The sequence below is a fragment of the Canis lupus genome, chromosome 13, assembly GCF_048164855.1.
Source record: "Canis lupus baileyi chromosome 13, mCanLup2.hap1, whole genome shotgun sequence".
Taxonomy (NCBI): Eukaryota; Metazoa; Chordata; class Mammalia; order Carnivora; family Canidae; genus Canis; species Canis lupus.
The window spans coordinates 28,879,733-28,897,388 of NC_132850.1; the positions used below are offsets into that span (position 1 = coordinate 28,879,733).

General features: G+C 33.5%; 1 protein-coding gene across 11 annotated transcripts in view; it reads right to left on the reverse strand.

Moving 5' to 3' along the window:
• MGAT4C (MGAT4 family member C) overlaps positions 1–17,656 on the reverse strand; it is a 725,894-nt gene that overhangs the window by 144,229 nt on the left and 564,009 nt on the right. The window lies entirely within an intron of this gene.

Consider the following 17,656-nt stretch of genomic DNA (forward strand, 5'->3'; position numbering starts at 1 on the left):
TATAAACAATGACAACAAAATTCATTTTGAACCATTTTGTTTGGAACTACCACTTTCGAAGAGAATAATAAAGTGAATGACTAATGAATGTGTCCAGTTTTAAAGAACTTCTTGCAAACATTCCATTTTTGGTATTTAAAAATTATATTCTTACCATAATTGCTTGGAACAAATTGTATATGCAAATCAGTGACTCTATAACTGTTTAAAATCAGCAGGACTGACCACTTGCATTCCCAGAAAGAAGGCCACGGAGCTAATTGACCCTACCAGAGACTAAATGTACTTACTGTGCTTCAATTTGGGGTGCAATTATATGTCTGTGCAAGTTTTCACATGACAATTATTGCACTTCAAAAAATCTGCATGTTACTAATAACTCTGCAACTGAAGAGGAAGAAAAGAAAGTATTCTCTAAACAATGCAATTAGAACAGTATAGGCAATTAACTTCGCTATTTAGTATAAAGTTGAGAGCACTAAAGACTGAAGTAATAAATATTCACAAACACTTCATCATTATACAGAATCGCAGAACAGCCACACATTTTTAATACACAATGCAGGCAGTCATATTATTAAACTTAATGGCATCTGAGAAATGATGAAATGCTCACAGCCTTGAGCTTGTAATGAGATAAGCTTGTAGCCTGATCAGCTTGCATACAAATCATCTCATCTGAATAAAATTAATGTTTGATTTTTATATCTCTCCTCAAGCACTGCTGAGCCCCCCTTTTTATTTTGTGAACAATTATAGAAGGAAAATAAAAGTTTAGCTGTGATATGATATATCAGTGGGAGGGTCTACAACACATGACATTTTAAGTTCTCGTTTCTAAGTGCTGAATGTCAGATTTCTTAGATATTATAAAAATAAAGAATGGATGCCTTATGCTAAACACGATATGAGAAATCTTTTAAAGATTTTACATTAACATAAAAATATTTATATTTTAAGTGTTTTTTAACATTCAAAATAATAATAGCACGGTAGTATTTAATGTTGAAAGGACTGCCTTTCAGATTTAATGAATTTTCTTCAGAAAATTTGATCTTCCTTCAAATTATTTTTTTCAAGAATTTATTCTAATTCTTGATTTTATTTATTTGAGAGAGAGAAAGAGTATGAGAGTGAGAGAGAGAGAGAGAGAGAGACATAGAGAGAGATCCTGAGCAGGGGGGAGGGACAGAGGGAGAAGCAGACTCCCCACTGAGCAGGGAGCTGATGCAGGATTCTGTGGAATCCTTGGAATCCTGACCTAACTTGAGCTGAAGGCAGACACTTAACCAACTGAGCCACCCAGATGTCCTCAAATTCTCATTTTAAGATTATAATATTAAAAGAGATTAAATGTGTCATAGATATGTCTGTTTAACATCAGCAAAACTAGGAAAATTATATGTAACTAAAGTTTATATTCAATATTTTAAATCCCAATGCATATCATTTTCTTAAATGCTTTTTGAAGTGAATGAATTATAATAAATTTTACCTAAAAGAGATTTCAAGTGTCTCAGGTAGGACATTGCCCTCTTCCCTGAACATCTTATTTGACGTCTAGTAACATTTAGCATTCCATAGCTGTGAAAGAGTAAAAACCACACAAAATGGAAATGGAAATGGAAATGTCCCATTTCTAATCTACACTGGAGAAGAAAACTGCAAAGAAACCATCTAAAGTTGAAATGGGATGATATCTTAGACTAATTCTTGAACAGGGATCTCATTATATGGCATTCCCTCAATACATGATTTGTGATTATTTAGAATGCCTGGGATCCCCGGGTGGCACAGCGGTGTAGCGCCTGCCTTTGGCCCAGGGCGCGATCCTGGAGACCCGGAATCGAATCCCACGTCTGGCTCTCAGTGCATGGAGCCTGCTTCTCCCTCTGCCTATGTCTCTGCCTCTCTCTCTCTCTCTGTGTGTGTGACTATCATAAATAGATAAAAGAAAAAAAAATTAGAATGCCGGTAACAAATTTCATCTCCTAAAATAAAATTATGAAGGATAACCATGGTTTTCAATAAAATGGATATTAAGCCATTCATAAAATAGAGTATTTAGGAACATATTTCATTAATAAGCTAAGTTGAAACTCAAACCCTTTCTTGAATCACCCTAGCTTATTAATAGCTATTCATCTCATTGTATCCACTAGACATCTCCTAAATGACACCACTGAGGACTAGGTGAGTTCAAACATAAACTGCATACAATAAGGCCTGGCAAACACGACATGCTCAATAATTGTGTTATTTTTCAAGGACAATTATTCCTGCATTTCAACTCCCTCTTGTTCTTCTGTATACCCAACAAGAGTCAATTGCATTACTTCTCGTACATGTTTTTATAAATTGAACTTTTCCATTAACTCAAAAATCATAAAATTTGGGAAGACTCTCACTCAGATTCTATTAAGTTCCCCTTCCTCAAAGAAATTAAAACCAGAAATCTTACATAAAGCATTATGGGTGTGACCTATATAGAAAATTGTGTCAGGGGTTCCTAAGACAACTCTCAGGCTCAAATCATTCTCTAGAAGAAATTAGAGAACTCTTAAAAGCTATTATACTGACTGTTATGGTTTATTACAGAAAAAGGAAACATTTTAAAATGATTTTAAAATCAACAAAGGGAAAAGCTGCATGGGGCAAACTCCAGGAGAAATCAGACAGAAACTTCAGGTTCTACTCCCAGTGAAATCGCTTGGGGACACATTTAATTCTCCTCCCAATGATGCTTCTAATAAACAACCCATGCAAAATGCTTCTAATCAGTTAATTTCACTTGAGTATTACCCAGAATTTTTACTGGAGGTCAGTAAAACAGGCAAATAGTGCCTCAACTACTCAGATCCCAAGTTCCCTCAGAGCAAAAAAAGGCATTCATCATACATTACATTATTTTTAAACTGGTACAACGTGGCCCAAGATTTCGGGCATAAAAATAAAAAATAAAATAATGAAATTAAAAAACAAAACAAAACAAAAAAACAGGTTTCAGTTCAGAGTGGCCCAAAGCCTCAGACATATAAAAATATTCTTATCAAGTAGCATATTCCAAGGGTTCAGAATTATCTCCTAAAAAGCAAGCCAAAGTCTAGTATTGAAGCTTATACCTTATTTGGAATGTGCAGGATTCTGAGCAATCCAGGTCTGCTAAGTTAGCCTTTTTCTGCCCTTCCATACAAAGTGGAATTCAAATCAATGGATCAACACACAGAGGAAAAAAAATCTTGGCACTACATGAATAGACTGGCAAATGTATATATCCATGTATTTTATTAAAATAAAATCTTAAGTTACCTAATTATAACTTTTTAATAATAACCAGTTTTAAATTACTCTTCTGATTAACTGACCAATTTCCATAAATCAAGTGCCTCACTCAATAGCAGGCAAAACTGATAGTCGTAGTTTATGCTCTGGTTTATGTTTTTAGCTCTTGTTCCTTAAAAGAGGCCTTAATATGCTCCTGCCACTAAGGCTACTCTATAACTTTGTTTACCTCAAATTCCCACATAAAATTCTAGGACCTGGGGCTTGACCCCCAGCTCTGTCCCTGACTAGCATGATCCAGCCTGCCTTCCTGATCTCACACTTCCCACCAAGTTAACAATTGAGTCCCACAGTCCTGCTAACACAGGGACCTCCTGCTGAACTCCCTAAAACAGCCTGCCTGACCTGCAACTCTCACTTCAGCTGCTGGATTTCCTGCCATGTCAGATGGGGTTTTCTTTCAATTCCCTGTACCTTTCTCTGAAGCATTTGCCCTACAATGGTGAGTAAGCTTATTCTGTTTCCAGGTCTTTACATGGGCTCCTCTTGGGCCTGATATATCTCCCAGGGCTTCTCAGAAAGAAATACACTCTTATTCACACAACTTGCATTCAGCAAGTATTTAGGGATTTAGTCAGTGGCCATTAAATACCAGGCACAGTTCTAGTGGCTAAAATATGTGAATATGTAGTTCAAATGATTGAATGTCTATGTTGACAAATGTATTTACATTAACACACACACACACACACACACACAAATACACACATTCCCAGTTTTTTTCCTTAAAAAACAAACACGAAATGATCAATAGTTAGAACTGGCTTTCAAATTAGCCTCTGGTTATCATTCCTTTTTCCCTACACAGTCTCCCAGGGATCTTTCAGTGATTTGCTAATGTGTCTAATCTAGGTCAGATCACTTTTCAATCCTGCTAAAGATACTATACCATGACCCTGACAGTACAAACTGTTCTATTTTCCACTCCACAGATTCTAATCTGCACGACTAATTGTAAAACGAATACTCTTTGCCCTTGGATGCCCCTAAAGGTGATGGAAAATGCCATAGGGTCATAAGCTCTCTGACATTAAAAGCAAAGAATAAAAAAATGAATTGCTCTCTCTCAGTACAAACAGCTGTAAATCCAACAAGTAAATGACCTTTAGTTCTCCTACTCCTAGAGGGAATTTCTTGAATTCACCAATGTTCAGACCACTAGGGAAAACAAAACAAAATAACCCATCTATCATTAAATTAGTATACCAGTACACACTAGACAAATATAACAAAATAAAATATTTAGTAAATCGTCTATGAGATAAATCATGGAAGTATAGTCCTAAAAAAGTACAAAACAGACATAGTTGAATCCTCTGAAGCAGCCTCAGTTTAGATTCCATTTCACGTGTTCGGTTATAAGTCAGAAGGGTAGGTATCCCTAAAATTGTTGCTTAAAAGTCAAAACACTATCGATCCTCTGTTATTGTGAGCGTCCTTCCTTTTTCTAGGCACAAACTTTATAGTAAAGAACAGGTTCTGATGGTGTAAACAAAAACATTTTAAGGATGTAGAAAAACCACTATTGGGGCACTTGGGCGGTTCAAGAGTTGAGCCTCTGCCTTTGGTTCAGGGCATGATCCCAGGGTCTCAGAATCGAGTCCCACATCAGGCTCACTTAGGGGAGCCTGCTTCTTCCTCTGCCTGTGTCTGCCTCTCTTTCTCTCTGTGTCTCTCATGAATAAATAAATAAAAACTTAAAAAAAAAAAGAAAAACCACTATCAAAGCATTTTGAAAAGAAAAAGGTAAGTTATTAGAATTCACATTTATACAAAATATTATACTTACTACCATAAGGAGTACTTATTTGACATAGACTATTTCTTGAGTAAATTCCAAACTGCATTATCACAAATAGTAACTGAAAAATGATCTTTTGGTTCTGACAACACATTTGAATTTAATTACAATTTAGCCATAGCTAAAACTAGGAAAAATAAATGTGAATTTAGTGTTTAGTAGATCCAAATATTTTCTCTAAGAAATTCACTTTTGTTCGGAGCTTAGCTTATCTAGCACTTCATCTGTGTCACTCATTCATTTTTATTTATTTATTTTTTACAAATAATGTGTTAAGTGCTTACCATGTGTCTGGACCTTTCCTGGATACTGAGGACACCGTGTTGAATCAGAGGAATAAATAATTATTCTCATGGATCTAATATTCCAGTGGAAACAAGACCAACTAATAAGAATATGTGTTGTGTTATGTTCTGAAGAAAATAAAGTGGGATGGCATGATACAGAGTAATGGGGAAGTGCTAATTTAAATTCAGTGATTAGGGTGCCTGGATGGCTCAGTAGATTAGGTATCTGACTTAGGCTCCAGTTGTGACCTTGGGGTCCTGGGATGGCCCAAGTCACTCTCTGTGCTAACTGGGGAGTCTGTTTCTTTCTCTGTCTCTCATTCCTCTTGTGCTTTCTCTTTCTCAAATAAAGAAATAAAATTTTAAAACATAGAGTAAATTCAGTGATCAAGGAAGTCTCTCATAAGCGGTTATATTTAAGCATAGATCCAAATAAAAGATGACCCTGGGATGAGCATTATGGGAACAGGGATAATAAACTATTGTCAAAATGGATAAGAGTTTGGAGAATTCAGGAAACAGGAAGATCAGTGTGGCTGAAGACAGTGAGTGCATAGCAGGGAATGGTATGAGGTGAATTTGGCAAGTTAATCCAGAGCCAGATCACAGAACTTTCTAGACAGGAGTAATAATTTTGTATAAAGAGTAACGGGTAGCCATTGGATGGTTTAGCGGCATACAGGTGGAAAATGGATTGTAAGGAGTTGAGGTTGGAAGTAATGGTAACCTGTTAATCAGCCACAGCGGTGATACAGGTGAGAGGCTGTGGAATAGAAGTACTAATGGAAATTCAAGCAAAGTAGATACATTTATAATACAGTTTAAGTACTGAAAGCAAGACATGATGGTGGCGGTATGTGCATATAACGGAAAAGGAGTATCAAAGGATTGACAATGTTTAGAGTTGAGGCTTGAAGAGATGGAGAGATGATGGCATTATTTCCTGAAATAAAAAAAGGAAAGAAGTGATTGAATGTATGTGTATGTTTCAGATAGGATTACTATGATGACACTAGCAGACAACCAACTGGAAATGTCAACTTAGTAAAAAAACCTGTTACATATATTTTATTATATTGTATTATAGTTATATATTGTTATTATATAAAATTAAGTCTACATGTATGTAGACATTTACATATAAATTATCCCAAACTTGGAAACAGAAAAAAGAGATAACTTTGTGTTCTTTCATAAGATTTCCTATGAACTAGGCCATTTTTCCACTGTATTGAAGGGGTAGAGGCTAACTTGTAGATTTGTTGTTGTTATTGTTGAGTATATATGAATATCATTTCTATCTTGTAGAATAGAAAAGAAAGGTTATACTTTCTTGACCTATAAGACATTAACCAGTTTGAGCTCTAACTCAGAAATCTTATTCTAACATTTCCTTATTAAATTGTATATTATACATACATGCATGTATACATATTTAAACACATAACTATAGCTATTTTGGCACATGCTTTTTGGGCCAGTTTTAAGATCATGTCATTAATTAATGAATTAAACAGGATCTTTGCTATGTATTTATTTTATATTTATATGAGATTATTGAATTTGTGTTTTAGAAAATTATAATATAATAAATGTAACAGTTAACGATATATATCTGGGAGCCATTGGCATGTAGAAGAGAGCTATGAAATGGGTGAGCCTGTGTAAAGAAATAATAAAGAAAAATACGTATGAATGGCTCTGATTCTAAAGTGCAGGGGAAAATATGTATCAATTTTATTATATGCTCAGAAAATCTCTCTGAGGTTTTCATATTTCCATTTTTCTATTAAGTAAATTATGGATCAGAAAGCTTGAGTAGCTCTCCCAGAGTTTCACAACCAGAAAATGTTAGAAAGTAAATGCAGTTCTGGTCAGTCTGACTCAAAATTCTATGGGTTTTTTTTTCCCCACAAGAGCAAGATAATTCTCCAGATGAAAATAGCTTAATTTTTTTTATAGAGCTAATAGGCAATTTAGTCAGTCTCCCTCTCTTTATTCCCATCCCCCTCCTGGTGTGTGTGATTGCTGTAATTTAGGCTCAGTATACTGTGTAGCTACCTCTTAACCCATATTACCTTACCCAAAGGAATTACTTTAAAATTGGTAAGTATAGATCATGTAGGACATGCAAATACTATCACAGTATGAGCCATTTTAGTATAGGCAAATATAAAAGAGAAGCTTACTAATACGGTAAGATTTTTAACAATTAAAATGTAAATTTTTAGCTGAAATTTTATTCATGAACTAAGCAGATGATCAAATGTCTCTATTTTTAACTTTTGACTTTCCGTTGTATAAGAGTGTGCATAATGACCACTGGTTAATCCAGAATCTAAAATTTTAATCAATTATATCCACATAAAATTTAAATATGATAATTTTTCAAGTATTACTTCAAATGAAAATATTTAATTCACAATGAGATTAAAGGCAATGCATAAAGAATATATTATGTAGTGCAAATTAAATAAATGTCATTATTGCTTTCTTATTCACCACACTTTTTAATATGCATATTTTTGTTATGCAGGTAAGTAAAAATAGATTTGAGGAGCTTAGGAAAATGATAAATTCACTTATGTAACTTTGATAATTCAGTGATAAAAAATACTGAGCAATTAGAAAAAATGATGGGACGGCAATAATGAAAGGTGATTAAATCGATAATGAACAGATCATATTGCCCAATTGAATGTTTAAAATATAATGCCAACTTCATTGACAATGATACATTTATGGCAGACACTAGATCTTTGACCTACATATACCTCTTTCTGGTAAACCACAACTGCTTGAGGGGAGGGATCATAATGATATCCAACTGTGCATTTCCAGAGCACATTGATGGCTCCATCATACATATACGTTAATGTATTCATTTAGTGTCTATGTGTTACACATCATGACGCCTAATCTTTCAAATCTTGGTAGAACCCTAAATATATAAAATTCATAACAGGATAAAATTAGAATTTTGACCACTTTTACCTGTTTTAGAAGTCTAATTGATTTTTGAAACAGTTCTAGATTAGAAAAATAAAGTAACTTAATGCCCAATTTTTTCTACTTTAAACTAGGACTAAAATATTGAAATGTAATTGTTAAAAGTATTTAAAACTAAATGTGCGCAATGACAAATAAAATGAAAAAATATAACTAACTTTATCTCTTAGTACAAATATTTTATTTTAAAAGATTCAACAACATAGAACCAGATGTGGAAGGTCTGCAATCCTTTATGCCCGCTTAAGTAAGAGAACTGTAAACAAGTACATAAAATATGAAAAATAAAATTTAGAAAATTTCATGAAAATAATGAATGCAATAAGTAAACGGGGGTCACTAAAGAATATTAAATAATGAAAGTCATTAAAATCATTCACAAAACTATAATTGAGAATTATAAGGACTTTAACATAAGATGCTAATTCAAATGATTATATATAGAGATTCAATCTATGAGATAAATGTTATGAACTGGGAAAGTAATTATTTGTTAAAAATAAATTCAAATTACATAGAGGCTAAATAAGCTGTTTGTTTAAATGGATTTTCCACCTCTCAAAAATTGTCTGCTTTATATCTCCAATAATTTGTGGGATGTTCTAGTCAGATTTCCTACAAACAGAGAAACCAAACTTGCTATCTTGTCTTTAAATACTATGTTTTTAATCCTCAGGTTAAATATTTTACATCTGTCTTAAATGGCTTGATGTCTGCCATCCACTCAGAGAGATTTTGATTCAGTAAAGCTGAGATAGACCCTAGAAACCTGCATTTCATTAAGAATCTCAGGCAAATTTGATTCAGATACTGTGTGGAGCACTTTGTGAATAAAATCTCTGCAATCAGTGTTCAAATCTTGCCAATCTCTCTTTGCAGTACTTTTTTTTTTTTTTAAAGATTTTATTTATTCATGAGAGACATACACACACACACACACACACACACACACACACACAGAGGCAGAGCCACAGGCAGAGGGAAAGGCAGGCTCCATGCAAGGAGCCTGACGTGGGACTTGATCCCGGCTCTCCAGGATCACACCCTGGGCTGCAGGCGGCACCAAACCGCTGCGCCACCGGGGCTTTGTAGTACTCTGCGCCACTTTGTAGTACTCTTTCATCTCTAGCTCATAGTCAACATCTTCAAGTATAATTCTGTCTGTGCAATAATTACCAACTCTTACCAGAATTTCTGCAGACTTTCCCCATGCCATTCTAGACTAAAAATTAATGTTAACCATCTTTAATTCTGAAAATTCATAAAGAACAAGACCCAGACTCATCTCACAAACCTTCACATCTTCAGCATCGATCCTTTAACTGGAACATAACATATTTATTTGTTGAATTACTGGGTAAGTTTGTTATTGCTAGATCACTCCTGAAAAATCACTGTTTTAATCAGATCACCCTCTGTATAAGAATGCTTCGTGATTGCTAATCAGGAAAATTAAAACTTCTTGAAATCTTAACTTGTTATTATGAAATGTTTTTGAATTACATAGACTAGGACATCATATAAAATCATTGAACGTACATTTGCACTAAGTCTATTTTTCATAATTCTTTAGTTCAATTTCTAATTTCTAAATTTTAAATTTAAATTAAAAATTAAATTTTTAATGCATCCATCAATTAATCAATAAGGTTTTGCAAATCCTTATTAACAATATGATTTCATATAAAACACAACTCTTGTTCATATATATGATAATTTAAAATCTAGTTGTAGGGCACCTGGGTGGCTCAGTGTTTAAGAGTCTGCCTTTTGCTCAGGTCGTGATCCTGGGTTCCTGTGATTGAATCCCACATCGGGCTCCCTGCAGGGGCCTGCTTCTCCCTCTGCCTATGTCTCTGCCTCTCTGTGTCTCTCATGAGTAAATCATAAAATCTTTTAAAAAAAATGAAATCTAGTTGTAAGTCATATACATACATGAAATATGAAAGTATGCATGGCAGTATACAAAAATTCTCAATCATATATGTATAATTATGTATGTAATATAAATATATATTATGAAGTTATATATCTTATATATAAACACACGCATTAGAAGACAATGAACATTCCCCTTAGGTAAGTCTTTGTAGAGCTGAAGGGTCCTGAAGCACAGACATGCTGAAACAGAAGAATATGGGATACATCTTTGGGAGATAAAGAGTAAATCAACTTGGCAAAGGCAAATGGTCCATAGAGAATTAAAGCATGAAGTAAGTTTTAAAGGCTAGGTGTGTTTTAAGAGACTTGTGTCTGTTTTAAGAGACCTATGTCCTCTAGGCTCTGTGTTAACTTGATGATTCTGATGAAGTTAAGTGGGCAACAGAGTGGCATAAATTAAATAATATTCAATGCTTTTGAAACTGAAAATAAAATACTTTGGAAAACCAACATTCCTGTTTCATCATATATTAAATCAGTGAGCCCTTACTCTCTGTCAGGCACTCTGTTGGATAATGAGAATGAAATGTTGGGCAAAAGCAGACATAAAATGTGACTTAAATCTTAATGGAAGAGACAGACACTACTCAAATAACCGCACACTATATTTATAACTAAAACTTGTCCATTTCAATAGAAAAGTGTAGGATGTTTTACAGAATGGTTTTGCTGACTTTGAACTGAGTTCTAAGAAATTATTCATAGGAGGGGACGTATAGGATTGGGGAGAAAGCATCATAGGCAAAAGAAAGAACATGTGCGATGGTCCTGATGTACCAGGGCACAGGGTAAATTCGGGGATTTGTAGGCATGCTAGTGTAGCAAAGAGGAAGGAAGACAAGTAAGCCACCTAGCTGGAGAAAAAACAGGGGCTGGACTAAGCGGACTGTTCAGAATGTTTAAGTGGCATTGCATTGGCTTGAGAAGAGCAATGGTGGTTGGTAAGTCACTGAAGAATGTTAATAAAAGATTGACACTGAACTTAAAACAATTCACTTAGGCTAGTATATGCGACATCTGAAACGTGTAGTGACTAAAATGAATAATTTATCCAAGTAAAAAATGATACTGAATTTGGAACGATGATAATTTGAGAGAGAGAGGTAAAAGGGCAGACCTTAAGGGATATTTAGGCTAAAATTTAGCCAGACTAGCTATTGGAAGTGAGACAAAAGGAGATTTTAATTGCAACAACTAGGTTTTTAGGCAGAATAATTACATGGATGATGGGCTCATTCGTTAAGATACATATATTTATTTCAATGTACATTGGTTCACAAAGTAAACTGTTTAAAGCTACAGACTGTTTTTAAGTATGTGGTGGGGAAACTCTTTGTAATTTATCCTTCTTAAAATACTTCATTTTCTTAAGCTTAGTCCATTATTTGAACCACTGTTAGCATTTTGGGATTATATTTTGAAGTGCTATGAAATTCCCTATGAGATTTTGATTCAAATTAAATTAAAACTACGATACAAATCAAGAAAATTTAATGCTTTTAAAAAAATATTCCATTTTCTAAACTCATTTTGACACCCAAAATACTATAATTACAAAATGTAATGATAAACAAATCATATCTATTTAACTAATAAAATAGATAGCTGTTTCATCAGTTTTTCAAAGTGTTTGATATTGGCCATAGTAGAGGTGATTCTAGCTTCCTCAATGTCAGGTTTAAAACAACTACACTAAGTCCTTATAGATTATTTATATGTCAAAAATTACTAAGCTTAAACGTCTGTAGTATCTAAATTATACACTTAAATTTACATGTGCAGTGTGCATGCTGGGAAAAATAATATGCTTAAAGAAACTGTATACTGCATTGCTGTCTGCAACTTCTTTATTCTTATTACCTTTGTACCTCAGCCAAAGTTATTTAAATGTATTGGAGGTTGAGAAGCAAGGGCACATAGACATAGAATTACAGTCAACTATAATGGATTAGGTGCTGAGCCGAGGATAAGTATATCTTTTGACAGGCTACAAACCATTTACAAAATTATTAAAGTAATAAAATACAACTTAAATCCCAAACTATTACTGATTCCAAACATGATATAGCATTTTCAAGGATTAATTTTACTTTTGAAGGAAAAAAAAAACAACTCCACTTGAAATAAAATTAGAGTATTAAGTAGCCTTAACCAGTAGCACCTTAATAAATATAGTATAACAATATTAGGAAATCTAAGTAACCCTTTACCTTTCTATCCTTCTGTAGTACAGCAGCAATATTTTATGTAATACATAAGAAAAATTACTTAAAATAATAAATAAATCAAAATAATTCATTTAAAAAAAGCATAATTAAGAAAAGATAACACATTCTCAAATTAATTCAGAATCCTAAATATAAAAAAAACAGGTATCTTGAAATATTAAACTCATCTTTGGCAAAGGCATACAATTATTAAATAATTGATATAACTTCATTTGCCTATTTTGAATTAAAATTATATGACTTACAGTTTGATACATTATCTCCTTTACATTAGTTCTCACAATAATCCTGCTTATGAAGAAACTGCTTACTAAATTTACAAAGTGACATTTCTAGAAAGACATAATTCTGTAAACTGAATCCAGACATTTTTTATTTTTTTATTTTAACACCAAAGCCCATATATTTAAAAATAACTTCACAGTAACTTCGGAAAAATGCATTTCCCATAGGTAATATTAAAATTGAAATTATAAAATATGATAACCAGTATAATACAATAATGTACATTTTTAAGGTAAGGGATCATATTTTTTAATTCACAATGTTTATCACAAGGATTTTGAGAAGCTGTTAATAATCATTTACTGAACTAGTCAACACAAACCTTATTAATCAAAACTGGAAAAAAGATTACTCTGAATTAATAAACATTTAGAACTCAAGGATATCTTTTTAAGGTATAAATAAAGTCTACTAAAATATTTATTTAGAAATAACTATGAGTTAGCCCTTGATCAAACAGTGAATAAGGTATATTGTCTGCCCTCAGTGTGCTATGTTAAATGCAAATGACACATCTGATAAAGGGTTAGTATCCACAATATATAAAGAACTTGTAAAAATCAATACCCAGAAAACAAATAATCCAATTCAGAAATGGGCAGAAGACATGAATAGACATTTTCCCAAAAAAGACATACAGATAGCTAACAGACACATGAAAAGATGTTCAACATCACTCATCATCAGGGAAATACAAATCAAAACGACATTGAGATACCATCTTACAACTGTCAGAATGGCTAGTATCAAAAAGACAAGAAATAATAAGTGATGGCAAGCATGTGGAAAAGGGGAACCCTCTTGCACTGTTGGTGGGAGTGCAAATGGGTACATCCACTGTGGAAAACAGTATGGAGGTTCTTCAAAAGGTAAAAAATAGAACTACCCTAAGCCCAACAATGACACTACTCAGCTATTTACCCAAAGAATACAAAAATACTGATTCTAAGGAATATATGTACCTAAATGTTTATAGCAGCATTATCTATAATAGCCAAATTATGGAAACAGCCCAAGTGTCCATCAACTGATTAATGGATAAAGAGGTGGCATATATGCATACAATGGAATATTACTCAGCCAAAAGAAAAAGAAAAAAAGAATGAATCTTGCCATTTGCAACAACATGGGTGGAGCTAGAGAGTGTTATGCTAAGTGAAATAAGTCAGTCAGAAAAAGATAAATAACATGATTTCACTCATATGTAGAATTTAAGAAACAAAACAGACAAGCAAAGAGAAAAAAATAAGAGAAAGGGAGGTAAACCAAGAAACAAGACTCAACTATAGAGAACAAACTGGTGGTTACCAGAGGGGAGGGACAGTGAGAGAATGGGTAAAATAGGTGGTGGGGATCAAGGAGTGCACTTGCTTTGATGAGCACTGGGTGTTGTATGGAAGTGTTGAATTAGTCACTATATTATACATCTGAAACTAACATTGTACTAACTGGAATTTAAATAAAAACTTAAACCTGCATAAGCAGCTGTCAGAACTAGTATGGCCATTCATGATAACACTGTAATTGGATTTAAATATCAAAACTTATTGGTTATTTTATGAAATGTCACTTGTGTTAATAAATTTGGAAGTTATTCAAGAAATATTCAACATTATTCTAGGACTCTTTCATGGTTTTAAGTGTATTTTGTTTGGGGCACCTGTGTAGCTCAGTTGGTTAAGGATCAGACCCTAGATTTCAGCTCAGGTCATGATCTCAGAGTCTTGAGATCAAGCCCCATATGTGGCTCCACTCTGAGCATGGACCTTGCTTGAGATTTTTTCTCTCCTCTCTCTGTCCCTCTCCCTGCTCTCTCTTTCTCTCTTTCAGTAAATAAATGTATTTTGTTTAAGTATAAACCCCTGTAAGTAATCTCTTTTTTCCACATGTATATATATCACAGCACAAATTAGTCCAAATTTTGCCTGATTAACTGGAAACTTAAACTTCCTGGCCACGGCTTTATCATGTTAAATTATTATCAGGATTTATTAAGTTCTTTCTTGAGCATTATCAACAGTAATTAAACAAATTCACAATATGTACCTTCCTATCTAACATATAACATCGTTATAAAGTATGAAGTATTTTTGCCAAAAGGATATTAAACTAAAACTCATGAAGTAATGTCACACAACCCCAAATCGATGAATATTTTTAAATAACTCTAAAACCTTCAGCATCTAAAAAATGTCAGCATCAAGAAATACTCAAAAGAAGGAAAATAAGAGAAAAGAAAAAAAAGACAGGCTCAGAAGGTATACCAGATTGAAGGATTAAAATATGACAAATGAAGCCAATGCATGATTCTAGATTTTCTTTTTCAATAAAGAACATTACTTAGACAATTGAAGACATTAACAAAACCTGTTGATTAGATAACAGTGTTGTTAAAGTGTTAATTTCCTGAATTTCAGTAGCTGTGCTATGATTATGTGCTTTCCTCTGTTCCTGCTGCTTGGATCACAAGAGAATGAAATCATGTGTGGTGGTGATAGGTAGAGACAACCGGAAATGCAGTGTCTGATGTAATGTCTTCTTTATGTAAATCTTTTCCATTCCTTCCCTTCCCTTCCCTTCCCTTCCCTTCCCTTCCCTTCCTTTTCTTTCTTTCTTTCTTTCTTTCTTTCTTTCTTTCTTTCTTTCTTTCTTTCTTTCTTTCTTTCTTTCTTTCTTTCTTTCTTTCTTTCTCTCTCTCTCTTTCTTTCTTTCTTTCTTTCTTTCTTTCTTTCTTTCTTTCTTTCTTTCTTTCTTTCTTTCTTTCTTCTTTCTTTTCTTTCTTTCCTTTCTTTCTTTCTTTCTTTCTTTCTTTCTTTCTTTCTTTCTTTCTTCTTTCTTTCTTTTTTTTCTTCTTTTTTTTTGCTACTGCTCTGGCCCTATGTTACTATGGCTTCCTTCTCTATGCTGTCATTCTATATTGAGTAAATCTTATATAATCTAAGCAGCATCAAGCCTCTTTGGCAGCACTTTTATTTGGTTTTATTTTGTTTTTAAATGAATTTTATGATGGAAATAACATTGTAAATGTACTAAGACATACATTAGTCAAAAGGCAAATATAGTTGCCAGCGGTTTTATTATTTTTTACTCCCATACTCACTGATTTTTAGTAATGATAGAAAAGGGAAAGGAAATGCATCACTTTCTTCTGTTATTTTCACTCAATTTGTTAAAACTTCTGAAGACCACAAATGGGTAAACAGATAGGCACAGTAAAAGAAAGACAGAGGAAAAAAAGTAATATTCACCATGTATTGGGTCTTCATAGTATTGCCCTGCCTAATTTCTAGCCTAATTTTTTTTATAAGTCTTACCTTTCCTTTTATTCTATTCTCTACTGGTTCTGAACCACTTGCACTTCTCTGAAAACACCAAAATGTTTTATAACCTCCATATGGTTCTCTCTGACTAGGACGATAATTTCTATTCCCCAAACTTCTTCTAATCAAAGAAAAGTTATTCATTTTTCAACTCAAGCTCAAGCTTCACTCCATGTGAAACATTTCTTATTCTTTCCCTGCTCAGCCAGACTGAACTCTAAAAATTTATTCTAACTTTTTTTGTTAACCTATGTTATCCTCATTGATAAGTTTCCTTTATTAGCTCATCTCTATACCTACACCTAATAAAAAGCCAGGCAGACAGCAGATGCTCAATGAATCGGTAAATAAATGAAGCAGAGAGGCATGAAACATTCAGGGAAGTTGAGATAAAATACACATAAGCAATAGATCAACCTTTTCCAATCTACTCTTACCTGCAAGTGGGGGGAGATTAGAGTGTATTTCACTCTCAAAAACACCAAAGGATAGAGAAATAAAAATGGAAATGTTTACAGAATGAAAATATATTAAAAAGAGAAATAAGAGTTGTATATTTCTCATTTTAGAATCTAGCACAGGAGATAGAGACAGCAAAACCATGTGCAATTGTTTACCAGGCCAGAAGGGTCCCATGACAATTGAGTTGTTCCAACAACCAACACATGGTTTAGATGTGAAAAAGAGTTGGGGAACTTTTTACTCTCTGATGTGTTACAGGAAGCAGAAAACATAGGATCAGGTGCTTGGCTAGAGGATTCCTGTGTGACTAGATTATTTTGAACATTGGTGGCTGATTGTCATATTTTGCCTAGGTTTGGAGTGATAGTTCTACCATAGCTTCTACCTTGAGGAAGTTTCTGAAACTGGAACAGTCCTGAGAAAACCAGGATGATTGGTCCTATGAGAATCCTCATAAGAGAAGCTAGACTACAAACTCAGTGTGTTTAAAGTTTCATAAAAATAAATGGCCTTTTAACCCCCAAGGTATGCCATTTAAACATAAACCACTTCAGAAAATCTTATTTGAAATGGTCCCCTATGTTACAGTGCAGATTTCCTTGTTTGGTCTCATTAATATATTGTTAACTTTTCATGAATATGTATTTCCACATCTGTAACATTTATTACACATTTACTACGTATCACTGGTTTGTAAACAGTGTTTTAATGTCTTATTTAAAAACCTTATGAAGGAGTCACGGATCTTATTATATATATTTTTAGATGAGTAATGTTAAGTCAAAGAATATAAATCATTTGCCCAAGCTGGAAAATGTAATGAATGAATGATTTCAGAGGAATGTTTACCTATATCAGAGCTTGAACATTCGGTCATTCTGTTCTCTAGGGGAAAATCTAAGTATGAGACATTTTGCTGGATATTCTGGGACCTTCCAAGACATATTATATATATACACTGTTCTGAAGAAGTTTACTATC